Raw genomic sequence first — 27256 nt, forward strand, 5'->3', positions numbered from 1 at the left:
AAACAAGACTCTGCATTCTAAATATTACAGCCATTTGGAAAGGATGACTAGCACAGAAATCCTCAAGCCTCACAACGAACTATATAGCTATTTTCCCCCAAATTAATTAATTTCTGGTATTTTAGATATACATTTCATTTATAAAGTAAGTTTAATGGTTTGTTTTCTTCATATATATGTTATGTATTCATACATATATATACATATATATCCACACACACACATACATACACACTCACATATATATTAAAAATGACTCCAACACTATATGAGACAAACAAAAGTTTGGAGTTACATCTGAGTTCAAGTTCTATTTTGGCTTTAGGATTATGAGGATTAAAGGAGAAGCATATATAACTGTCTTGAATATGACATGTGATAAAAAACATATATTAGTCCTTACTTCTTCATTAGCCATAAAATATTAGGGCTAAAAAATACTTAAATTATGTTTACATGATCAATGTAAACTTGTTTTTAAATCCCCTAATAACTGTGACTTGATTTTTATTATTTTAGTACTATTCCTTTTGATTTTTTTTCCCCGGTATGGACTGACATCATTATATTTATGAAAGGACAGTCTTTTCAACAAATGGTTTTGGGAAAATAGGATAACCTCATGCAAAAGAATGAAGTTTGACCCTTCCCTTACACCATATACAAAAATAAACTCTAAATGGATCAAAGATCTAAATGTAAAACCTAACCCATAAAACCCTTAGAACAAAACAGTGGGAAGACTTCATGACATTGGAGCTGGAAAATATTTCTTGGATATGATACCAAAGCATAGGCAACAACAGCAAAAACAACAGAAACAATAAATAAATAAACTGGATTTTACCAAAATTAAAAACTATCTGCATTAAAGGACATTTTCTTTTTTTCTTTTTTTTTTTTTTTTTATTTTTTAAAGGACATTTTCAACAGAGCAAAAAGACAACACATTATATGGAAGAACATATTTGCAAAACAAAGTTTTAACACCAGAATTTATAGATAACTCCTACAACTCAATAACCAAAACCAAACAATTCAAATAAAAAACAAGCAAGTCGAACAAACATTTCTCCAAAAAAGATATACAAATGATCAACAGGCACATGAAAAGATGTTCAACATCACTACACATTGAGAAAATGCAAATCAAAACCAAAATAATACCATTTTCTAATTAGGATGGCTATTATTAGAAACACAAACAAACAAGCAAGCAAACAAACAAACAAACAAAAAACAGGCGCTGGCAAGAAAGTGGAGAAATGTGCACTGCTGGTGGGAATGTAAAATGGTGCAGCTGCTATGGAAAACAGTATGGTGGTTCCTCAAAGAATTAAAAATAGAATAACCACATGATCTAGCAATTCTACTTCTGGGCATATACCCAAAAGAACTGAAAGCAGCTATTTGATATGTCTCCCAAAGCATGGGAAACAAACACAAAAATAAATTATTGGGACTTCATCAAAATAAAAAGCTTCTGCACAGCAAAGGAAACAATCAACAAAACTAAAAGGCAACCTATGGAATGGGAGAAGATATTTGCCAATGACATATCTGGTAAAGGGTTAGTATCTGAAATCTATAAAGAACTTAAACACCCCATACCCCAAAACCAAATAATCCAATTTAAAAAATGGGCAGAAGCCATGAAGATACATTTCTCCAAAGAAGACGTACAGATGGCCAACAGACACATTTAAAGATGTTTATCATCAGGGTGCCTGGGGGGGTTCAGTCAGTTGAGCATCCACCTCTTGATTTCAGCTGAGGTCACGATCTCAGGGTAGTGGGATCAAACCCTGAATCAGACTCTGTGCTCAGCAGGGAGTCTGCTTATCACTCTCCCTCTGTTCTTTGCCCCATCCCAAACAAATAAATATATAAAATATTTCAAAATTTAAAAAGGTGTTTGTCATCACTTACCATTAGGGAAAAGCAAATCAAAAACTACGATGAGTTATCACCTCACACCTGTCAGAATGGCCAAAATCAACAACACAAGAAACAACAGGTGTTGGTGATGATGTGGGAAAAAAAGGGCACTCATGCACTCTTGGTAGGAATGCAAACTGGTACAACTACTATGGGAAACAGTATGAAGTTTCCTCAAAAGTTAAAAATAGTACTGTACCATCCAGGAATTGCACTATTGGGAATTTACTCAAAGACTACAAAAACACTAATTCAAAGGGATACGTGCACCCTTTTATTTATATCTGCATTATGTACAATACCCAAGATATGGACACAACCCAAATATCTATCAATTGATGAATGGATAATGACGTGGTATATATACAATGGAATATTATTCAACCATAAAAAAAACCAAAATCTTCCCATTTGCAACAACATGGATGGAGCTATAGAATATAATGTTAAGTGAAACAAGTCAGTCAGAAAAAGATATATAATTTCACTCATCTGTGGAATTTAAGAAATCAAACAAATAAGCCAAGGGAACAGAGACAAATCAAGAAACAGATTCTTAATTATAGAGAACAAATTGATGGTTACTAGAGGGAAGGGGGATGGAAGAATGAGTGAATTAAGTGATGGGGATTAGGAGTGTACTTGTCTTGATGAGCACAGGGTGATGAATGAAGTGTTGAATCACTATATTATACACCTGAAACTAATCTAACACTGTATGGTAACTAAGTGGAATTAAAATTTTAAAAAGAAAGAAAGCAGCTACTTGAACAGGTATTTGTAAAACCCATATTCATAACAGCATTATTTACAATAGACAAAAGATGGAAGCAACCCAAGTACCAACTGATGGGTGAATGGAGAAACAAAATGTGGTGTATGCATACAATAGAATACTATGCAAATATAAAAAGAAGGGAATCTGACACATGCTAAAAAAAATGGATAGACCTTGAAGATATACTTTAAGCCAGTCACAAAAGGACATATACTCTATGATTCCACATAGTTGGTAGAGCAGTCAAAATTTATAGTGACAGAAATTGGAATAGCGGTTGCCAGGGGTTGGGAAGAGAAGTTGGTAAGGAGTTTCATTTTGGGAAGGTGAAAAAAGTTCTGGAGATGGATGGAGGAGATGTTTGCACAACAATAAGTATGTACTTAATGCCACTGAAAAGTACACTGAAAAATGGTTAAGATAGTAATTTTTATGCTAGGTATATTTTACCACAATAAACAAAATCAATTACAAAGATCCAGCTGATTCTAACCAGATTCTACCCAGAGGATAGTTATAATCAACATACCAGAGCTTGATAAGAAAATCCATTCATACCTGGTCCTAGTACACTAACAAATTTCCCCATGAGTGTTAATAGCAAATTAAAATATAAAAAGAGTATTTGTTCACTTGAAATGCCATAGGGAGCCCATTTTAATGCAGCAATTAAGAGTCAAAAAGAACTAATTCAAATTCTAACTCTACTTGTTAGCTATGGAAAACTTTACAAGTACTTAATCCCTTAGTTTCTCCCATCTATAAAACTTTTTCCTTTTAAGACACTATAAAATTTGCTATAAGATAAAAATAAATAAATAAATAAAATTTTAAAAAGAAAGATTGCTACAAGGTAATATAAATATATACATATATGTATATGTGTACATACATATATATTTATGTATTTATGTATATATTAAAATTAACATAATTGAATATTACATGCTAAATATACAGCAACTTACATTATCATTATACCCAAACTGCCTTCTCACATATTCAGTATAAATATATCCACACATTATTTTAGCTGAAAACAGTTATCACCCAAATACTACAATGTCTGCAATGTCACCTAACTATTAAGAGCAGTTCTATCATTCAAGTATTCAAAGACAGATGGACAGGTAGAGAGCCAAGTAACTAGTTCCGATTCGTGTCTGTCAACATTTCAGTAGAGGAAGTTTCAGTAGAGGAATAATAAGACATTTATTTGTACCATAAAGGTTTATTTTTTCATTTCACATTTTATTATTTTGTCTTAGAAAAGAAATTCATGCTAATGGTCTATAATGAAACAAGCTAAAATAAAAGTTAATGATTTCCCTCCCTCTTTTTCCACTCCCTGCACTGGGTAATCAATGTTAGCATTTTTCTCCTTGACCATACAAATATATACAAGCAGACATGTACATAGACTTCTAAAGATTATGTATTTTTATAAAAATGGAATTTTACCTAATACATTGCATTACTCATTTAACATAAACATGTCTCCAGTTCATAAATTTGAACCTAACTCACTTTAAATTATTGAATTATGTTCTTTAGTATGATATGCCACAACTGATTCAGCTTGGACATTCATGGGTCTGTTTGTTTGTTTTGCTTGTAAATGTGTTTGTAAACCATTACAAAAAAAATTCTGTGATAAATAGCTCTATATAAATATCTTTCCATAATAGTGTTTTTATTTCTTATTATAAGTGTTTTTATTTCTTATTTCTTATTAAAGAGCCAATGAATGTATTTAATTTTAATTTTGGAACTATTTACTATGCATTGACCTCTATTTTATTTCCCTGATTTAGTTGTCTTTTTCTAGGGTGGTAACACATTGTTTCGATATTAGGTTGTGGTAGAGATGATAATTGCTCATCAGTATCTGTGTTTTCCTCATCTTCCTGGGTACACCACTAGAACATATATCTCATTCCTCCTGCATTTAGGTGAGCCCATGTGATTAGTGACTACTCACCAAGGAAGTTTAGGAAAAGTGAGACTTCTCCATCTTTATACTAATCTCTGGATGAATGAAGACTTTCAGAAGGAAGGAAAAGCCACAAGACAGAAGGAATTCAGGTGTGCTGGTCTACAATATTTTGCTTCTCAGCATCAAATCTCCCTCTCTTTGCCCTGCTTTGTTACATTTAAGTCAGATCCTATAAACAAACATGTCTCCTGTGCTAGGTGGCACAAGGCTCAGCTTGTCAGCAGAAGGTGTTAGAGGGACCCATTAAGGGGAATGGGCATCTCATCCTGATTCTGGGGTCGTTTTTCCTATTTATTCTTGCAGCACATGGCGACAAACAGTGTACCCTACACCTAGTGGCGCTCACCCACCCAGCAAGCTTCCCTGAGACTCAGGCAGGAAGCTTCCTACTAAGTCTCACCAGCACAGCAGGAGGTTCTCTACTTGCCAGCCCCAGCCTGTGCACTCAGCAAACCTGCCCACCTTTCAACTAGCCACAGCCACAACCTCTCCCAAGAGCTCAGTCTCCCAGCATCTGGGGGCTGAAAGGGAGGTTCCTCCAAGTCTATTCCTTCCTGAGTACCCTGCCTCTGCCGTAGAGGTAAAAACTACTTCCCATATCTGCCAATCCTCTATTCCTATAATTTAGTAGTTAATCCCTCTAGTTCACAAATCTCCAATTTACAATTTCCCTGTTCAAATTACTGATATAGTTTCTATCTCCTGAGAGATACAGCATAGCCCTGACTGGCTGTTGGGGAAAAGCCTCCAACCTCACAATACCTATTTACAAGAATATAAAATAATTGTGTTTGGCCACTAAAATTTGAGGGTTGTTGGTTATAGCAATTAGACTACCCTGAACAAGCAACTGAATTACAGGATTACTGGAGTAGTTAATATCCAGTAAATCAGTACTCTAGGCCCTTTTTCAAAATGGCATAGCTATTCTCAGACAATAATAATTTGATATGAAATTTGGCTTCGTTTATCTCATTCTAGGAAGTGAAAATTTCACTCCACTGTAATTCCAACTGAAATAATATTTTTATGAAATTTTATGTTTTCATAGTATTAACTCTTTCCCCTGGGAAACATAATATGACTCTATAGTTGTTTAGACTTTATATAAAGTTCTCCAATAATGTAATTTTTTTCCATATAGGAATACCTTACTTATGAAATTGTTTTTATTGTTACTTCAAATAAGATATCTTTCTGTTTCAATTTTTAAATTGTTCTTTCTAATGCGAAGCATTTTTTTTTTTAAGATTTTATTTATTCATTTGTCAGAGATGAGGGGGAGGGACAGAGAGGGAGCATAAGCAGGGGAAGCAGCAGGCAGAGGGAGAAGCAGGCTTCCCGCCGAGCAAGGCGCCTGATACGGGACTTGATCCCAGGACTCTGGGATCATGACCCTAGACAAAAGCCAATGCCTAACCGGCTGAGCCACCCAGGCATCCCTAATTCAAAGCATTTCTATAGATTTTTGTATATTGATTTTTTTAATCTAGCAAAATTATAGTCTATAAATTCTATCTGTAGTTACAAGGAATTAATTTGCCTTTGGACTATTAAAATTATGCTTCTTTGAATATTCTTGCACAACTTTTTAGGTTGGCATATACATTCAACTTAACTGAACACATGTCTAAGGAGAGGAACAGAGATCTACTGAGCCAGGATCTTGTTGGTGCACTTTCATGAATTAGACTTTGGTATACTTTGAAAAAGTTAAATTTTTTTTTTTTACATGTACAAGTATATAGCCCAGATAAATATAACTGATTTAGTAAAATCATATGTTTATGGAAGCAAGTGATACGATTGTTGCTGAACAATTCCCAATATTAAAACAGAAATGTCACTAGACTTGAAAATGCAATTAACCAGTTATTGCCGCTTGATAGGTCCAAATTACAGAAAGCCCTGATAGGCTATGATATTTGCATTAGAAAATGGATAATGGACACTGAACAGCAGAGGGACCTGGTCTAAATAATACTTTAGGGAGACAGACCCTCTGGCAGAATGGATAGCACAGAATGAAATGTGAATTTAAGGTAATGAGCTACTTACAAGCAGCTTGGAAGTGATCTCTTTTTGGAGATTTCAGAAAATGGGAGACACAAGGAAAGCTTCAGACATTTGTACCAAAATAGATCCAGAAACTTGCCCTTTTTGTAGTAATTTCATCATATTTAAATGCAACAAGAATGTTAACATTGAACTCTTCACAGGTTAAATTTATCTCACAACTTCGAGCCCAAATAAGTTTGGTTCCTACTCTGTATGAATATCTAAAAACAAGCTGATTGAGTTAAAAAAAAGAAGAAAAAAAATGTTATACAATGATGACAATTAACAGAAGGCTCAGAAGAAAAAAAAAGTTTACCCTTCAAAAGCACGGCAGACATGCACAGAATTGTAATGATTTTAGTCATGCTAATAAATTCACTGGGTTTCTATTTTATGAAGGAGTTTCTCAAATTACTCAAAATCTTGCTCTGGATATTTTTGCTTTTAGAAACATAAGAGGTACAAGTGGAGGATAATTAATACCTTCCTGCAGAGACAAAAACAGAATCCTCAAGAGAATCAAATGAAAAGCAGAAACAGGGGGCAATCAGTGCCATGTGCCCTGGAAAATCTTCCGGTTGGTGAGATGCCAGTTCACCCATGACTTATACCCACACCTTCTTTGAAACAGAAACTTAAAAAAAAAAATCACTTTTTGTCACAGCCAGGAAAAGGAAGTTTTGAAAACTACTGTCATCAGAGAAGGTAGTATCCCATCAGCACAATTTCTCCTCCCGTTTTTGTCATTTTCAACATCACGCAGAGACATCATGCAGAGATGCACATTGACAAGCGTCTGTGTGTGGTATTATAGGAAGGGTTTGTGTTTCTATGTGTTGTTCTTCACCAACACCCAGATAGCCTTAGGGACCCCTGAAACTGTACCAGAATTTCAAGGTGTCAAGTTAGTGCCCCAAAAGGGTTATCTCACAGTTAGGTTTTTGGACATGTTAAATTCAGGGTCCAGAGGCCCCACTTGGAGCTATGTCATTCCTGTCAGGTAGATGAAGAGACAAACATATAACAAGCCAGGAGACTCCTTGGAGTTCTTTCTGTCAAAAATCACTCAGACATGATGTTTATTTGTAGTAGCATTTTTGCCTGGACTAAGGGAAGATGGATGAACCAAAACCTAGTTGGACTTGTCATTAATGGCCCAAATCAATCATTACCAAAGGCCACTGCATTACCTCAAAAAGAGGACTAAAACCAAAAGTATTATGAAAAAATGAGAGATGACAACTTTACTTTGCCGATGCTTCTATTGATGATAATTTGTTAATGCATTCTATTAGTGATAGGCAGATTACCGATTTATTTCTATTAGTGTAGCAACACTGAATCAATTAACTTTATGGGACAATTAGAGAAATTTAACACTATAAAAAGGTATTATACAAACAAATGTATTCTGTTTCATGTGATAATGCAAGAGATCAACAAACAGGAAGTGTGCACCAAATTTTCCATAACACTACTTTCAAAGCAGAGGAATTACACCTTTGTGAACTGTATTTAAGACACAGATATTCAATTATCCCATGAATTTAAGGTGAAGTATGGTTATAACTTGTTCTTCAAGACACTACATTTACAGTTCAGAACAGCCTCAACTCAGAATTGCCCTTCATTTGTACTAGGAAATAAACAAAAGAAGCTTCATGAATGTAGAATTAGTGGGTATCAACTCTGTATTATTTGGTTTCCTAGACTTCGGGGCCCATTGGTAATTGGCATTAGCAAAGACCACAGCCTAAGCAGTGGCTAAAAGGTGGTTGTGTGTACACTCCCCTCTCGTGCTAATAAAAGAACTATTCACAATTATACTGAACGCATCTAAAGAATGTAGGCCAAAGAGAGGGATGGATCATTTACTTTTGGGAAAAGTCCAACATTCAGAGTATAAACATAACCCTCTCCCCTGGAATATGCCTACTTTCAACAATGCAGGTAAGCAAACAGGGCCTAATTATTTTTCTACACTTTTGACTCCAATATGTTACAACCCAAATTATTGAAATAACTTGCAAATAAGATGGTAATAAGTCTATCTCTATCAGCCGCTCGGTGAGGGTCACCGTGGCCTACCTGATGCAGAAGATGAGCCTGTCGCTTAATGACGCCTACGACTTGGTCAAGAGGAAGAAGTCCAAAACCTCCCCCAACTTCAACTTCATGGGGCAGCTGCCGGATTTCGAGCAGACGCTGGGGCTAAGCAGCCCATGAGACAACCATACCCCCATCGAGTAGCTCTACTTCTGCACGCCCACCAACCACAACCTGTTCCCACTCAACAACCTTGAGTCCACGTGAGGCTGGGGCACAGGTGGTGGGGGCTGGCCCCTCCCGAACCCACCCCCTATCCCCCGCCCCTCTGGCCAGGTGGGCAGCCCACTCCTGCTACGTCCAGCTGGAACCCAGGCAGCCTCGGACATGGCCAGTGCCCAGAGGCCCCAGGAGGGCAGGCGGCAGAACTCCCCTCACCACCTTGGGGCAGGTATACCCCAAAGCGAGGCCTCCCTCCACAAGGCTTTCTGGAGAGGGCCTGAGCTCTGGGACACATGGCCTCGGGAGGCCAGCGAGGCCTCATCCTTGTCCCAGGACACTCCATCAGCAGATGGGCCAGCCAGTTGGGCTGTTTTTTTAAAGAGCCATCCATGGACCTGAGTTTAGAGATTGAGAAATGTCTCGATTTACAAAAACAACAGAAGAAAATAAGAAACATGAAACAGGCCAGCTTTGTACTGATCCTAGTTAAGCATGTAAAAGAGGCTATCAGTGAGGGGTTTCTGAGCATTGTAAAGGTGGTGGTCACAAGAAGCCAAGTGAATTCAATAAAAGGAATTCATGGTGTCCTCCCATTTCTTTTGCTTTTAGCATTACAAAAGCAGTTTCTTTTCTTTGGGAAAAGCATCCCCATAAAAATCAAATGCTAATGCTAATTAGTAAAGAAAACTAAAGGTGATGGTTCTTTGACAGGAAATAGAAGTTTGGAATTAGTAAAAGATAAATTTGATGATAGTTTAGATACAGGACATAAACAAGCTCACCATGTGGTCTAGGCAAAAAAAAAAAAAAAAAGATACTTGCTTAGAGATAGTATTTGTTACAGTAATATATGTAAATTTGATTTTTACAAATCTCAAAACATAGCATTATCTAGAACATTAATTATAAATTTGACTTTTCATAGAATCAAAATTATTAGATCTGAAGTTTTTCTGAATTGGTTTTATTATACAACCATTAGTCTTCAAATTTAGAAAATGTTCCATCTTTATTTGCAGATAAGGCAAATGAGACCAATGCATTTTAAATGGAAATTAATAAATGAAAGGTGGAATTTAAAGTCCAGATCTTACAGATCTATGTGCCACAATATTAAATATCTATACATTAGTCTTTATTTCTATTTCCATTATGCTTTTTCATGCACCAACTTCAACTCTTTATCTGTCTGCCTCTTAGAAAGCTCCCTATGAAGGCTACAAAGGGAAAAATTAATGTATAAATTGCAAATTTAAAATTTTAGGCAAAGATTGCAAATAATAACGATTGGAGTGGGAAAAAGAAAAGAAAGGTACTAGTATTTTTATATCAATTGCAGAGTCAAAGCTTTAAAATCTTTAAAAATCTCTATAAATTTTTGTGCAGTGAATATCTGATTTTATTTAAATTTCTGAAATGAAGAAATAATATATATAATATGCTCTTATCTCTATTAGTCATTCTCTATTCACTTACTCTGATGTTTCTTCTCAGCATTTGTGATTTTCTAAAATTACACTATTTGTACATTTATTTATTTATTATCTGTCTTCCCATTTGAATACAATTTTGTCAGTTTTTTTTCACATCTATTTAGTATCTGAAACATAGTAAGATTTCAGTATTTCCTAAAAGAATCAATTAATTTAAAGTATCAACAAATACATATATCAAAACATGCACATATAATATGTGATACATATATTTGTTAGATAAACTGCATTAATTTAACATAAGTGCATATTTGCTAAAATCCTAACTGAATATCTCTTTAGTATTTCTATTTTCTCTAAGAAGAATGAGCAAGTCAACCTTCTCTGACTTGCAAGCTCTCTCTGTTTTCTAGAACACCAACAGAGAACTTTAAATCTCAAGGTGATAAAATGATGATCTAGGTAATGTCTGAATATATCAAATTTATCATGATAATCCTAGAAAAAGCATGCATACTGTTAATAAGTAAACTTGGAAGAAGTACTTATTTAAATGTGCATCCCGATCATCTTACTGAGGTCCATATGTTAAATTTTAGGACAGTGAGGCTAATTCAGAAATAACAGAAACCCTAGCCTTCTAACATGACTAAACCTATAAAATGAAGTATGATGTGGTGAGAAAATGGAGGCAAATGTAGAGGTCTGATGGAAAGAAAACAAATGAAAGTACAAAGATTTAATTTCAGTTCAATAGATTATTGATACAAGTGTAGAATTTAACTAAAAAATAAAAGAAAACATCAGAAACTTTTTCAGATGCTTCCACAGAAGCAAAATGCTCACCCTAGTGTTTGTCTTGTCACTATATATATATCATTATCATTTCCAATTGGGTCCACATCAAACATCAAGCCAAACTCATTTTCTGAAAACTAGTTCCAGATTATGGCAGATGTTTGGGGTAGCATATTTTAAAAATAAACTACAAAATACAATAGTAGCCATCTGTTTCAGAATTTTCTGTTTATTGTTTTCTATGGAGTAATGGGCAAAAATAGAAACAAATAAAAGAAAACAGCTGTCATGGAAAACATTGAAAGGCCAAAAACTGTGCTCTTAAACTAGTATTGAAATTAACAGATCGGTTAACTTAACTTTTTTAAAAATGGTTTTGAATTTTTTTATTACATTGTCCAGTTACATTGGTATCACTTTGTTTTAAGCCATTAATAGCTAAAGAACATTATAAAATCTTAACATTTATATAAACTGAATATGGCTTCCCATTGACATATATAAAATGTACTGACGTATATAATAAAGATTTTATTTAAACTTCCATTTAAAATGGCAGTGGGTTGGCAGCTCCATGAATTGGCCTCTCACAACTTTACATCTGAAATGTGTTCATACTGACAGAAATGATACTGCTGGAATTTTGAAGTAATTTCTACAAACAATAAGATTGATCTGACTGGATGGAGGAAAAAAAATATTTTCCTATACAAAAGAACACAGGAAGAAAATATTTTTCTCTTCCACCATATTTCTATGGATTTAGAACTCAACAGCATGTACCTTTGTTTCCAGACCGTTCCTACTTCCACTCCTGTCATATAAACCTGCTCTTTAAGATTCATGCAATTTTATTATACTCTCCATTCCATTCTTCTTACCATCATCAAATGAAATGAAGGTCTTTGTCTTCTGGCCCAGTTTTCCTTCCGTGTTAAATCCTCTCTGCCTGAAAAACTTTGCTGTTCTAACAAACCCAGCCCTTAACTTTCCTGGCCTACTGGCCTACCGGTTCCATGTAACCTTCTCTTCCATTTCCAACTTGGATACCCACAACCAGATGGGTAGCCAGTCCTTGCCACAATCCACAATTGCTTCATCTTCAAAAATATTTAATCAAGTAACCTGCTTTCTCCCTACAACTGCTTCTCCTTCCACCTCTCTTGTTCAACCTCTTCCCTCAAGCAGTGCTTTGGCTTCGTTACACTACCAACCCATATCTACCACAGCTCTTCCAATGCATAAGTAATCTCCTTTCTTCACTTTCCTATCATCCAGGTATAGCACTCCTTGCAAATTTCAATCATCATGAACACCTGTCTCCAAAACCTAAGATCTAGATCCCAAAAGTAAAACCAATTATCATGCCTAACAAAAAGGTTTGCTGGAAAGAGAAGAAAAAATGAAGGGCAAAGCTTACCCCTACTCAGCTCTATATTCTGCCCCTTCTTGTTGAGCATCTCCACGCTCCATCCTCACACATGTTTTTTGTTTGTTTTTGCTCTGATTCCTGCTGATAAATATGAGCCATAGCTTGTAGTACATGTCTCCTGAAGAGGAAGTAGTTCCCTAGAAAGACCATGCTGAGGCCTGGCTCTACTGGCTTAGAGGGAAAAAGAAAAATAATGTAAGTAATGAAAGATCCAGAGGAGAATAAATGGAGAATAAATGTTGTTTTTTTGTTGTTGTTATTTTTTTTTTTCAAGAAATCTATATCAGATAAGATCTTTGCCTCCATGCAATGGGACATTGCTGTCCTCTAGCAAGAGGGAGATGAGCTAGACTCCCTCCTGGGGGATTCATGGAAATCTGTGGGTTCATGGTTCTCAAGAGCATCTACCCAAATCTCTCCATTCCATGTCTTTGTCTTTAAGGAGACATAGACATAGGAAACTAGCTGGGCCTATGAATTCAATCTCTCATAACTCTGCCAGTCTCATAATCAAAGTTCAGACCTAATTTTCAGTTCAGGTGGCTCTCTTTAAATGCTACTCTGTAAACTTTTTGGTCTTCATAATATACCTTGGTAGCTGACTATTCTGAGCCTGTCATTCTTGTGCTGTGAAACTTTTGTATCAGTTAACAAATGAAAATCATCTCCACTATTGTTATAAGAAACACTTCCCCCTCCCATATATATATATATTTTTTTTTAAAGATTTTATTTATTTATTTGACAGAGAGAGATCACAAGTAGACGGAGAGGAAGGCAGATAGAGAGAGAGAGAGAGGGAAGCAGGCTTCTTGCTGAGCAGAGAGCCCGATGTGGGACTCGATCCCAGGACCCTGAGATCATGACCTGAGCCGAAGGCAGCGACTTAACCCACTGAGCCACCCAGGCGCCCCCCCCCCATATATTTTAAGTGCTAAAGCTATCACATAAGCCAGTGCCTCCCCTTTCTTCTGTATTCCATCCTTGTTCCCTAATTGCTACAATGTTAAAATTCAGTCACATAGTAAGGTGCCAAAGTGAATATATCAATATATTTTATATATAAAAAAAAACCAATCAGAAAATCTAATGGGAAAAATATTGCATTTACAATGCAGTATTATAATACCAATATTATAATACCAATAAAAGATTTTTTTAATGCTTAGTAAATAAATTACCATTAAGTTCAGCTACATGCAACATAAAGCCCAAATAAACAGTAGCTTAGATACAAAAGTGGTTATTGTTTCATGTGAAAAGTCCAGTGGTCAGGGGTCCAAGACTAGAATAGCTGTTTCACAGACCCCTAGGAGTCCTGGGCTCCTCCCTGGTTTCAGCTCTAGCTAGACAGTCCCATTCTCACCACAAGAAAAAGAAAAGAGAACATATCTTCTCCCTTGAACACTCCTCAAAGTTGCATATACCACTTCCACTTACATCCCTTTGTCCCAAACTTAGTCAATGGCTAGCTTACCTGCAATGAAGAATGTGAAATGAAGACTTTATTCTGGGCAGACATGTTCCAGCTGAAATTCAGGTCTTTCACTTCAGCAAAAGAAGGGGAGAAATAATATTAGGGGACACCTAGGAATGTTAAAGAAGAAAATATAAGATCTACAAAGAAGGATTTTCATACTGACTGAGAGATACAAAAGATCTGAACAGATGAAAAAGCACACCAATTTCTTGGGTAAACAAGAAAAGTATCTTGATAATCCACAAATAAGTTGTAATAGCCATGAATTTTAGTGCCTGAAATACTATAACAAAAACATGTATGAAATAAGACTATTAAGTATATGCATAAATAACAGAAACACTGTTATAGTAACAACAAACTTTGGCAGATCAAATAAATAAAAATAAGGTCATAATTATTTTTAACAGTAGAATAAATAATAATCAGATGTCAGTTAAGTTTATCTTTCTGTCAGTAAAATTGGTAAAACCCCCATTACATATCAGGCAATGGTTCAATGGCCCCCCCAACACCTCTGGGAATTCCCAGGTCTTTCCTCCTCAAAAACCCCTCTAGCCTTATTCTTGCCCTCTGAACCTGATTAGATTCTTGCCTTCTGTTTCATTCTACTTTATTCACTGTGCATTGGCCCAGACATAGGACACAGACCCTTTTCTCCATTGATCTAACAACAGCTCACAAAGGCCATTTTCATGTGTAGTCAACTTAAGTGAAAGTTTGGAGCTGTTAAGTAGGTAGAATTACAGCCCTGAAAAACAAACTATTTACACATACTAGGCAACTTGTTCCTAAAAGTCATTAGTGTTTGGCTATCCCACCACTGTGAATTTCACCCATTTTTCTAGTAAATCTAGCTTTTTGCCTTGTTACATATCTCCGCTTCTCCCAGGAAAACTGTCCTAACACTTCCTTGTTGCTCTGTTTTCAGGTCTACTTCATTTTGCCTCATCTCAGAAAAGAATTATTCCTCTCTCTTTCCCAGAGATAGCTCTAACAAATAGCTGGGTAGAACATATCAGAAGGGTTACAATAGCACCATAATTTCCATCCAACTTCATAGAGTCATACCTGTTAAACAGTGAGGCCCCGCATCCAGCTTGTACTGGCTTCCAGAGACAATTATGTGAACATCTTTCCTACTCCTTATTCAGTGACTGAATCCATAAGTAGATTGAAATCCACATGGTGAAAGTATTTACACCTTGGAAAGTGGCAAACACTACAACACCAGTATTTTTCTTTTGGTTTAGGGAAGGGGGTTGGGGTTTTTTTTGCATGGTGTTCTGGTTTTTTGGATTTTTTTGTTTGTTTGCATACTTGGAGGACAAGTTTATTAGCACCACACAGCATATACTCTAGAAAGCTCTGTGTTTAATCTGCAAATAAAGATTCAAGTTTTTTGACTCCCTCTCACAAGAACCAGCTTAACCTTCCAGGGCAGAAGTAAGAGTAGGGCAAGGACACTAAGTAACAAGATGATTCCTTTTCTTGGATTCTACGCAGACCACAGGAATATGATATTCTGCCTTATTCTATTCCATGATTTTCTCTATGCAATAATATTGTGTAGAACTGTTCAGGCAAAGTGGCTATGCAACTGTATAATTTATGAATTTAATTTGTTAAGTACACTAACCTTACTAGAGTTCAAACTTGAGGACAAAAACAAACTATTATACCATATTCTAAAGAGGTTCGGGGCATCAATATCTCTCGCAAGATCTAATGAAAAGTAGAAGCATCAGCCTACCACCTTCACCCAGGCCCCATCCCCACCATACCCCACCCCACACCAACCACCTATATAAAGAGTTGACTGGAGGGAGAGAAGGAAAGGTTGTTGAAGTCAGTGGGCTTGTAGTGTGTGGAGTAGTCATTGGAAAATGTACTGTCCCGGCCCTCAAGCCAAGACGGCAGGAGGGGATTTTCTCAGAGATTGTTGAATAGAATTTTTTTCGTTCCTCCAAAATGAGACAAGTGGCCTTGCACTGGGGGAATGGCTCTCTGCTAAGACTTGATGACTTGTCCCTATGAATTAAAGAGAGATGATGACAGTAAAGCAGCCCCAACAGCATTCGCTGTTCCAAGAGTGTATAAATTTCTTATAGGTCCAGGGGACACCAGAAAAGGAACTGATCATGAGATCTTTCTGAGAATACCTCATCAAAGAAGGCGACCCTCCGGACTAAGGGACTCCAGAAAGGGGAAGCTATGGTATATACCACTGTGGATGGAACTGAGCAGGAGAAATTAGAAGTGTTTGTGCCAGAGAGGATACCCCATGCCCGAGAAAGGAGCCACACGAAGACCTCACAGGATGGTGCGAAGAACTAGCACATGCCCCTCCATGAGAGATGAATTCTTTCAGCGCCTTTTACAGAGAAAGGACACCATCAGCAGCCTGTCAGGATTAACCAGGGGAGCAGCATAAACCAGCACAAGCCAACAAAGAGAGGAGGACAACAGGCCCAGTTAAAACCTTAAACTTTCCGTTTATTTTCCTCTTGTCTAGAGGGAAGGGGGTGCAAGCACTGCGCATGTTAATCTTCCACTTAGAGACCCTTGAATCATGGTTTTAAGAAGTCCCCATTTTCCCAAATGGGAAAGCAAAACTTTAGATCAAGTACGAAGGTTGTTTTAAACTTGATTTGATTGAGTTTTTAAATCTGAGAGTGTCCAAAGGTTATGGAATCTGTCTACAAAACTTTTAAAGAATAAAGCCAAGGATTCGATAAATGTTGAAAAAACACTGACTAGAGAAAAATAAGAACTTCATTTTAACTCCGCCCAGTCAAGATCCAGCTTTTAATAAACAGCGCTTGTTCGGACTTATACAAAACAAAAACAAACTAAAATGTTCTTCCTTTATTTCCTTTTTTCTCTCCACCCAAAAATCCCCTTCAGTGTTCCCTCACTAAGACAGACTCCCTGTTGGTATATTCCAGTTTACGCTACCCTTTTGGAAGCTGGCAGTGGCCTCTTCGAATGAAAGGCATTGAAAAGAGTTGATTTCTCATGGACTTCCCTCATACGTGAGTTCTCCACGCTATCCTGTGGCTGTTCTCTGGCATAGATCAACCCAGCACTTCTTGGTCCTTTCCCTGGCATGTCTTTATGTTATGGTAAGTGATTTGCTGTCCAAGGTTATCTCATCTGGCAACAAAGGAATTTTTTCCCCTTTAGATAGCAGTCTATGTATTTGTAAAGTATTATTTAAACCTAAATACATATTGGCAAAAACTTCTCATCATTTTACTTCTCAATAAAGATAAGCTGTCTAATTTCTCCCTCTACTCCCCTAAGTGCCGATCCCAAGCCTCACAACCATTTATTTGCACAGCACTTTAGCTTCCAAAAGTCCAAAGATTAGATCATATGCTCTGATAAGCAAATGAACTAATGGTTTGAGTTAAACATAGAAGAATTAATAGAAGCCTTGAAAATTCAATCTTTCCTTTCTCCTCCCATTACAGTCTCTTTCCCATAAAATATATACAACATTCTTGCCTCCTCTCAGAAAGTAAAGGTGGTTACAATTGTTTTGTTTTGTTTTTAAATATTTTATTTCTTTATTTGACAGAGAGACAGAGAGGGAACACAAGCAAGGGGAGTAGGAAAGGGAGAAGCAGTCTTCCCACTGAACAGGGAGCCTAACACAGGGCTGGATCCCAGGACCCTGGGATTATGACCTGAGCCGAGGGCAGATGCTTAACAGCTGAGCCACCCAAGTGCCCCACAACTGTTTTGTTTTAAATAAAATTCCCCTTCCCAATAATTAGTCAGACTGGAGTATGCAAATTAGAGACAAGAAGCCAAATTAACTCTATAAACATACCTGAGGCTGAGGAATTGTATCAGTACTATATATAAAATATTAAATATATAATATAATATATAAATATTTATATAAATATATAAATATAATGTTAAATATATAATATATTTATATATATACATATATATATTTTAATATTTGACTTTCTGTCTCTAGGCTAGGTATGTGCTCTCCCTGCCAACCTCATTAGCACCACTTCCTAATGTATTACATTTGGCTGTTCAGCACATTCATATCACTTATCTGATTTCTAAAGGTGTTTGAATGTACCTGAAACAAATGTTGAATTATATGGATGCATATATGTATGTTTCCCATTAACAGTGAATATGCCTTCTTTTCAAGCATCCATAAAACATTTGCAAATATTGTTTCAAGAACGGGCAAACAAATCAACAGAGTATTAGAGACTACCTTAAAAATAATAGATGGAAAAGAATAGATGGAAAATCATAATAGATGGAAAAGAAGCATTGGAAACTAATATGTATGAATTACCCAAAGGTTTTGGGGAAGTTATACTTTTGAGGAACACATTAAGTTGGATCACAATGTTAAACTTTCATCCATTAAAATAAATTTTATTTAAAAATAAAAGCAGAAAACAGATGGGAATAATGACTAACTGCTCTCAGAACGGAGAAACACTTTCTAAATTTAGAAACAAACAGATCATTAGGATATATGTTGGAAGAGCAAAACCTCCTAAGATTGTAAGACAATCCAAACTGAGAAAACTGTTTATATCAACAATGACACATTTAGTAATACTTACTATATTAAAATAACAATAATAATATTAATATATTAAAAACTCACTCAGACTCATAAAAACAACACCAAAACTTCTATTAAAAATGGACAAATAATATGAAAATAAAAATTACAGAAGCTGGCATGTAAATGACTAATAAAATATGAAATAAATATTCAAGCTCTTAAGAGAAATATCAATTAAAACAGAAAGAACCAGAAGGTAATTCAACAACATGAACATGAACAAAGATTAGTAAGTGTATTGCTATTTAACCTAAAGGAAAAAGTCACAGATGAGAATAAAGACTTATACTGAAGGAAGTTCATGACAGGTTATACATAAAAGCAAACATTGGAAACAACCTTATTTCTAATAATAGAAAAATAATTAAATAATTTTAATAATATTAAATAACATGGTCAATGTCTTAAATATAATATTAGATACAACAGTACATATCCCAACTTAAAAAAATTCCAAATCTTAGAAAACACAAAGGAAACAAAATGTTCATATTTAGATAATATAAAGTTTGATTTTCTTTAAAAAGTATTCGCTATTTCCTGTATTTGGCAATATGTGCATATTGTAAACATTTTATAAAGTATTGCTTAAGCAGTGAGTACGTTTTTTCAATAGTTTGGAAATCTCTAATGATAATACAGCTTTATATCACAGTGGGTTTGGTACTGCTGTCACACTACAGAATTCAAATCCAAAGCATGTATTATAAATCTAAGAGAGACAGATAGAGGGACAAGGAATTTTCTCACCCTAAGAAAGTATCTGATCTAATGAAGAAACAGAGAAGAAAGTCAACTAGTACTAGAACACGGTATGCTAAGTGCTGTACCTGAGGCGTTCAGCTGCCTGTCCAAGGTCAGTTGAAAAATAGTGAGTTCAGCCTAGAGGAGAGTTTTGGAAAAACCTCCACAAAGAAGGTGACCTTTGATCTGAATCATTCTTCTTCCTCACTCTTTTCTTCTTACAGTATATTAAAGATCAAAGAGACACAATGAAGATAGCCTTCAAATTTGCCAACAAGGTCACATTATGAGGAGTTCTTAAAATCAGCTGGAATAAAGGGGATTTATTTTGACTATCTTAAACCTGAAAATCTAAGACCTCTTCCTAGAAGAGGAAAATATCCCCTTGATGGGAACAGAAATTGGAGATATTGAAGACTTTGCTCTATCTCGAATGTAGGACTGGGATCCTGGGAGCCGGGTGTGGCAAAGAGAGATACTCCTCTTCAAGAAAGGACAGTGGAAAGCTATGAAGTATATGACTGACAGCCTCCAGCCATTAACTATATCAGGGTCTGTCTCAGCCTTATAGCGGAAGTCATTCTTATCTGAGGACAGGGGAAGACAGTATAGCCAATGTCTGAACAACAAAGTGATATAGGAAGCTAGCTATTTTCATCCAATGTGGGACCCTCTACAGGGCAATTGTTGTTCCAGACTTCTCTTGAGCTTCGTCGGGTCAGCATCACAGTCTGACGGCTCCTCTCTGCCTCCTTCCTCCTTTCCTTCCCCTTTTGCACTTTCTACTGAGTCTCCATATCTGCTTCCCAGAGAATCCAACGGTCACAAGGTGAGTCAAAAAGGCCCAGGGAAGTGTGAGTAAAGAAGAGAAAAGGAACAGGACCAGAAGGAAAAAGAAATTCAGCTTCCATGAGACTAACTGGGCCAAGAGCAATGTAATTATCTTTCTGGTAATGTCCTCTAGGCTGTTGCAGATATTTAAAAGTATACAAGGAGCACCATGAGAAGAAAACATGTACACCAATGAAGAGGAATTAGAACACTGGGAACTGTTGCCAGCTGGTTGGCTTAGATGAATAAAAAAGAAAAAAAATGTACATTGAGACATGGCAAGAATTAAAACTGGAAAGTTAGGAGCTAGACCATGGAGAATACTGCACGTTATGTCAAATAAATTAACATCTTTCCTCTCAGCTTTCTTAAATATGTCCTTTTAGGGTTTCCATTATTTTTGTAGTCATAAGGGAAGACAATAGAATTATAACATGTGTTAGGGTCCGTAATCAAAGGAGCGAGACTGATACAAAGCGAACGTCAAGCAAAGCTTTATTTCACACCAAGCATTGAGAATCAAACTGACCGGTCAGGGCCGTCTCTTGCAAAGAGGCGACCCCTCCTAGCCTCACAGATGTACTTTTATAGAGGCACATTAGCCAGGCTATCCACAGGTAGCCAATGAGATTGCAATACACAGAGAACACTGCTCAGTCATGCTAAGTCTACCACACACAGAAAAAAAACTACTAGGTAACACACGGGTGGCCAGTTGAATTTCAATTTACCGTAGTAGATATATGCGTGCCCCACTGATTGGATGTCTTCACCTGGCCTGACCCAAAATATCTGGGCTTTGCAAGTAAGTTCCTCTGGGAGGGGCGGGGTCAATCTAAGTTCACTACATAAACACAAAATGACTCCCTCTGGCCAACCAAGCCCTTACAATGAACCCAAAGTGAAATTTATTGATATTATCATGTATTGAAAATAAAAATCAAATATCAGAGCGGCACAAGGGTGGCTCAGTCAGTTAAGTGCCTGACTCTTGATTTCATCTCAGGTAATGATCTCAGAGTAGTGGGATCAAGCCCGGTGTTGGGGTCTGTGCTCAGCCAGGAGTCTGCTGGAGATTCTCTCTTCCTCTGTTACTCCTCTGCCCCCACTCACACATGCTCTCTCTCTCCCCTCTCTCAAATTCAAACAAACAAACAAACAAACAAATAAAAACAAGGGTGCCTGGGTGGCTCAGTCAGTTAAGCATCTGCTTTCGGCTCAAATAATGATCCCAGGGTCCTGGGATCAACCTTTGTCTCAGGCTTCCTGATCAGAGTCTGCTTCTCCCTCTCCCCCACCTGTGCTCTCTCACATGTGCTCTCTCTTTCTCTCTCTCTCAAATAAATAAAATCTTTTTTAAAAAATCAAATATCAGAGAATTATGAACCTTGCCAAGACTTCTAAATTTCTACTTACCCTTAAGTCTGTGATAATATTTCATAGGCACACAATTAGACTATTAACTCCAGTGGTCACAAAAGAAGGTGGCTATTTGAGCACATACAAGATCTTGCTAAGATATGTACTGAAAGCTTTTTTTGTCACCAGTGTACTTTCAGATAACAGTTTCTCTGTGATGTGGTCTTTTCCAGACCAAAGTTCCCAAATATCTTTACAAAACTGTATGTAACCACCTATTCAGAGGGCTGTTCTTTTCTGTGACATAGTTTGCCTTTCAGACATGTCACAATCACTTAACCACGACTCACAACTACTTTGTGAGCTAAATCAAATTGATTGTGGTTTACAAGGCCTAGGACCTAGACTAGTTCTTCATGGCTTTTATTTCACTGTTATCTATCACACAATGACAAAATAGTAAGTATATAAACTTATTCTGCTTCAAGTGTTACAAAGAACAGAAGAGCTAAAATAGTCCACAAGGTATTCTCCTAAGTAGGTATTTTCCAGTGGCCCTCATTGGTTGACTTGCTCAATAAAACATTCCTAATGCAAATGTCTGTGTCCATGGTAATGACTCAAATGGGCTTAAGCTGAGAATCACTTGAAAGCAGAGGTTTTGTCTTATCTTTTTCTCTGTATCTGTAGTGCCTAGGGTGACCAGTGGATAGCAATTTTAGACTTTTAGTTTCGAAAATCAGAAATAACTTCTCTGAAATTAGAACAACATGCATTGTTCCAATGACTATGCTCATGGAAAAAGGAACTAGAAAGGAAAAAAAAATAGAAATGGAACTGAAAAAGAAAAAAAATCCAGCAGGAGTTTCGTAAGTTATCATTTTTAATGAAGTTCATTATGATTAAATGGCCCCAAAGAATCCATCCTCAGTGGTTTTCTCTCATCCAGTCCTACATGTTTAGGGTCTGAAAAGCCTGATAGGCCATTGGCCCAGCATGAATTCATAAAGTGTAGATGGCTATCATTTGTAAATACACTGCACTTCCCTAGAATTAATTTTCTCTGATACTAATGAAAGTTTTTCAGTTGCATATGTTTATTGACAAATAGGTTTAAAATGTCAGCCTTGATTTATTTTCTACCAAAGTCATTTTGTAGCAAGTTTTCTGCCTCTATCAGGATTATCATCAGTTCGATCAATATAAATGACATAATAAATAAAAGAAAAACAATATTGATAAGCTTAAACAAAATTTCAAACACAGTAAAAGATAAAAATGTAAATGTCAGGCACCTGAGTGGCTCAGTTGGTTAAGTGACTGCCTTCAGCTCAGGTCCTGATCCTGGAGTCCCAGGATCGAGTCCCACATCAGGCTCCCTGCTCTGCAGGGAGTCTGCTTCTCCTGCTGACCTCTCTCCTCTCATGCTCTCTCTCTCTCATTCTCCCTCTCTCTCTCTCAAATAAATAAATAAAATCTTTTATAAATAAAATAAAATAAATAATTCTTTAAAAAAATGTAAATGTCACTTGAGTTGCCCTCTTTTCCAGTTTTTCCACTCACTTTTCTCCTTTCTCCAAGAATTTCTCTGAATTATACTAAACAGATCATTGCACTAATGCCCTAACTCTCGCTCCCTGGGAGCACGAGCATGAATTACAGTTGTACAGATTTCTTAAAGATTTTATCTGAGAGCTTAGCTAGAGATGCAAAATTTGAAATAACAATAATATTTTTGGAAAGATAAATATAGAACTTAATCACCTTAGTAACTGTTCAATATTTATTTTCATACTCTTTAATTAACCACATGACAGTTGACTATAAATATACATGCTACTATTGACCAAAATCAGAATAAAAATCTAAAGACAGTCTCCAGCTTGTAAGGGTTTGACATAATTTTCTGACTTTGGGATAGTATGAAATCTATATGCATACAGTAGAAACCATACTTCAAATACTGAATTTTGATCTTTTCCCAAGCTAATGGCACACAATATGATACTTTCAAGTGATGCTAAGCAGAAACAGCAAACCAGAGTTCCCAATCAGCCACATGATCATGAGGGTAAACAACTGATATACTTAAAATTGTTCTGCACCCATACAACTATTCTGCTTCTCATTTTTAGCATAATAGCCAATAAATTACATGAGATATTCAATATTTTATCATAAAATAGGTTTGTGTTAGATGATTTTGCCCAACTGTAGGCAAATGTAAGTATTCTGAGCATGTTTAATATAGTCTAGCCTCAGCTGTAAGGTTTAGTAGATTAAATGTATTAAATGCATTTTCAGTCATGGTATTTTCAACTTCAATGGATTTATCAGGACATAATCCCATTGTATGTCAGGAAGATCTGTAGTTATATTTGAAGCAGGGAGGTTAAAAAGCAAAATTTATTTGAGAAATCCTCTTGTTAAATTCATCAAAGTTTAATGAAAATTGTGAAATTAACTAGTTTTGCCTCTGACATTTTTCCCAATTCAAGAAAGAATCATCTCCCTTTGATCTATCCTTTGTTTTAAACAAATTATTGTTTGATTACTACTAAAATAATATATGTCAATATTTAACATGAGAAAGTGCTCTGTATCTCTATGCTGTCACTTAATTATATTAACTATATTGATGCATTTATGTGACTCCCCCACCCAGAATATAAGTTCTTACCAGAAATAGAAACTTTGAGACTCTGGTGCCTTAAAGAGTGAACATATTAGAGACACAACATGCTTTCTATTAAATAATAATTAATCAAACAAAAACACAAGTTCACCACAAGTTATTTATTTATACTTTTGGTATTCCTTCCCAATTTTTAAGTTCTTTCTGGATCATTTTTCTAAGTTGAAAGATAATTCCAAAAATTTTTTGATAAGAAAACTAAACATTCAGAAATCCCTCAAGAATCAAACAAATAAGCCTCATCTGGTAGAAATGGAGATAAAATCAAAGGAAGATATTCCAGAAAGCCAGAGAACTTACTGTCATTGCTAAAATTGTGACACTCTCTACTCCACTTCCTTGTAATGTTAACTCTCCTCTGTTAAGAAAGTGAGATCTTTACTATAAAAATAAAGAGATAAATATGTAATTAAAGAAGGCAAAAAAGAGCCATGCATATTAAATAAGAATTGGTAATATTAGTATGAGCTCAATATTTTTTATAGTGTTTTCTAACTCTATTCACTGGATGGATGTAGAAACAATGACATCTCTATAACAATGAGCACATCTTATGACCAGATTTTGTATTCTAAACACCATTCTCCACTGAAAGAAAATAGAGAAATTTGGAGAAATGCTTATTGCAGTAATTGGTTTGGGAAAAATACAAAGTTAATCTAAGAAATCATGTTTCACTAAAAAGAAATGAAAGTGCTCAGAGACTAGTGAGTTGTATTAGTTATCCATTGCTATAAAATAAATTACTCCCAAACTTAGTGCCTAAAAAGAATAAATATATATTATCTCACAGTTCTGTGATTCTAAAATATGAGGATAGCTTAGTTGGGTCTTCTGGCTTAAGGTCTCTCAAAACACTGCAATGATTTGTCAGCCAGGCTGCAGTCCTCCTAGGCTCATATGAGAAAAGATATACTTTTAAACTCAGTCATGTGGCTGTTGACAATTGACAATATATATTTTCTCATTGCCTATTGCTTAAGTCTCTGGGGATGCCATCCACAGAGGTCACAGAGAGATAATACTAGGTTATACAATAGGGTTTATCGAGTGAACGTTTTAAAACAGAAACATTAGCAGAGTGCATGTATTCTCCATGACTTTTATAATCTCACAATTTAGTTTGGGCACAGATAACTTTTAAGTTCCTGGCCAATGCAAAGTTGAGAGAGTCCCCTCTCTACTGATGAAAGTCTACACATTAATTTTTTTTAAAGGTTTATTTATTTATTTGACATAAAGAGAAAGGGAGAGAGAGAGCAATAGAGGGAACACAAGCAGGGGGAGTGGGAGAGGGAGAAGCGGCTTCCTGCTGAGCAGGAGCCTAACGCGGGGCTGGATCCCAGGACTCTGGGATCGTGACCAGAGCAGAAGGCAGACACTTGACAACTGAACCACCCAGGCGCCCCTCTACACGTTTATAGAGTATAGGTTGGGCAGAAATGATCTATATAACTAGGCAACACTGGAAGCTCCCAGCTTAAGGAAATAGGCTTATTAGAACTATGAAGCCTCGAGAGTCCAGTGTCTGGTCTCAGCATCATCTTTCATGGAACTAACCCAAACTTAGACTTGCTGAGTTTTCTGCTAGGCTAATGAAAAGAAACTCCAAGAGCACTGGGGGAATCTCATTGGGAGAAAATTGGAAATTTTTTAAAATAAATCTGATATAAAATAAAATTTTTGAATTACTATAAAATTTCTTGTGTGATAACAGTTTTGTAGTTATGTATGAGAAAGTTCTTTATTCTTAGAAAATGCATGCTGAGGTATCCAGAGGTAAAATGTCATGACATCTGCAATTAATTTTCAACAGTAGGTGTGTGGAGAGAGAGAGACAGAGAAAAAATACAGAAAAATAAAATGTGACAAAATGTTAGCAGTTGAAGAATCCAGGTGAAGGGTATATGAGTGTTCACTGTGTTTATACTGCTCTGAAGTTTTGAAATTTTAAAGATTAAATTATTCAAGTTTGTACCTAGAACACTGAAATGAGGACATGGCAAATAATATGTCCATGAGAAAATTTTATCTAGGTCATTTTGAATCTCTTCTTGTTATTTCTAATTTAAAATTTATTTGTTATATATAGTTTATATACTGGCTTATTTGAATGCCTAAATTTTGACATTAATACAGCAAAATTTGAAACAAAATCCACTGTCATTTAAAAATATTTCTCTTAGGGCATCTGGGTGGCTCGCTGGGTTAAAGCCTCTGCCTTCAGCTCAGGTCATGATCCCAGGGTCCTGGGATCAAGCCCCACATCGGGCTCTCTGCTCAGCAGGGAGCCTGCTTCCTCCTCTCTCTCTACCTGCTTCTCTGCCTACTTGTGATCTCTGTCTGTCAATAAATAAAATCTTTAAAAAAATATTTCTCTTAATGATAATAATGTTTATTCCTCTAATAAAGTATCCCTTTCTTTCTACTCATTGCTAAGACATCACTTGTTAAACTAAGGCTTTTTGTTAAATAGCCTAAGATACTGGATAAAGAAACAAATTAAGGGAATCAAAGAATAATCTTTCAGTTGCTGTTATTCTGTGACTCTCTATAAATATTTCTTCAGTACCTGTGATTAAAGCAGATGTTATTGTCCTATCTAACTTCACCACAATGACGTTCCTCTTCTTATTATCCAATAAACACCTGCTTCAATTAAGTATTTGAGTTACTTAAGATATAGAAATCACATTTCCCCCTTCATTTTTTTTCTGATACTCATATGTCATTTTCATCTACCTTTAAATGAAATGATAGTAACCAAAACGGAAACTGGAAAAAGAGGCTCTTTAGAATCAAATCTAGTTATACATTTGAAGCTTGGT

The 27256-nt window shown here is 36.0% G+C and overlaps 1 long non-coding RNA gene across 1 annotated transcript in view; it reads right to left on the reverse strand.

Moving 5' to 3' along the window:
- The window catches only part of LOC125094275 (uncharacterized), a 64890-nt gene extending 42930 nt beyond the window's left edge, over window positions 1–21960 (reverse strand). The window contains exons 1-2 of the long non-coding RNA XR_007125436.1: window positions 21791–21960; window positions 12690–12872 (exon numbers count right to left, since the gene is read on the reverse strand). This is a non-coding gene — a long non-coding RNA (uncharacterized LOC125094275). The remainder of the gene's footprint in view (window positions 1–12689; window positions 12873–21790) is intronic.
- Between the last annotated feature and the right edge of the window lie 5296 nt (window positions 21961–27256).

This window comes from Lutra lutra, chromosome 2 (assembly GCF_902655055.1).
Source record: "Lutra lutra chromosome 2, mLutLut1.2, whole genome shotgun sequence".
NCBI classification, from domain to species: Eukaryota; Metazoa; Chordata; class Mammalia; order Carnivora; family Mustelidae; genus Lutra; species Lutra lutra.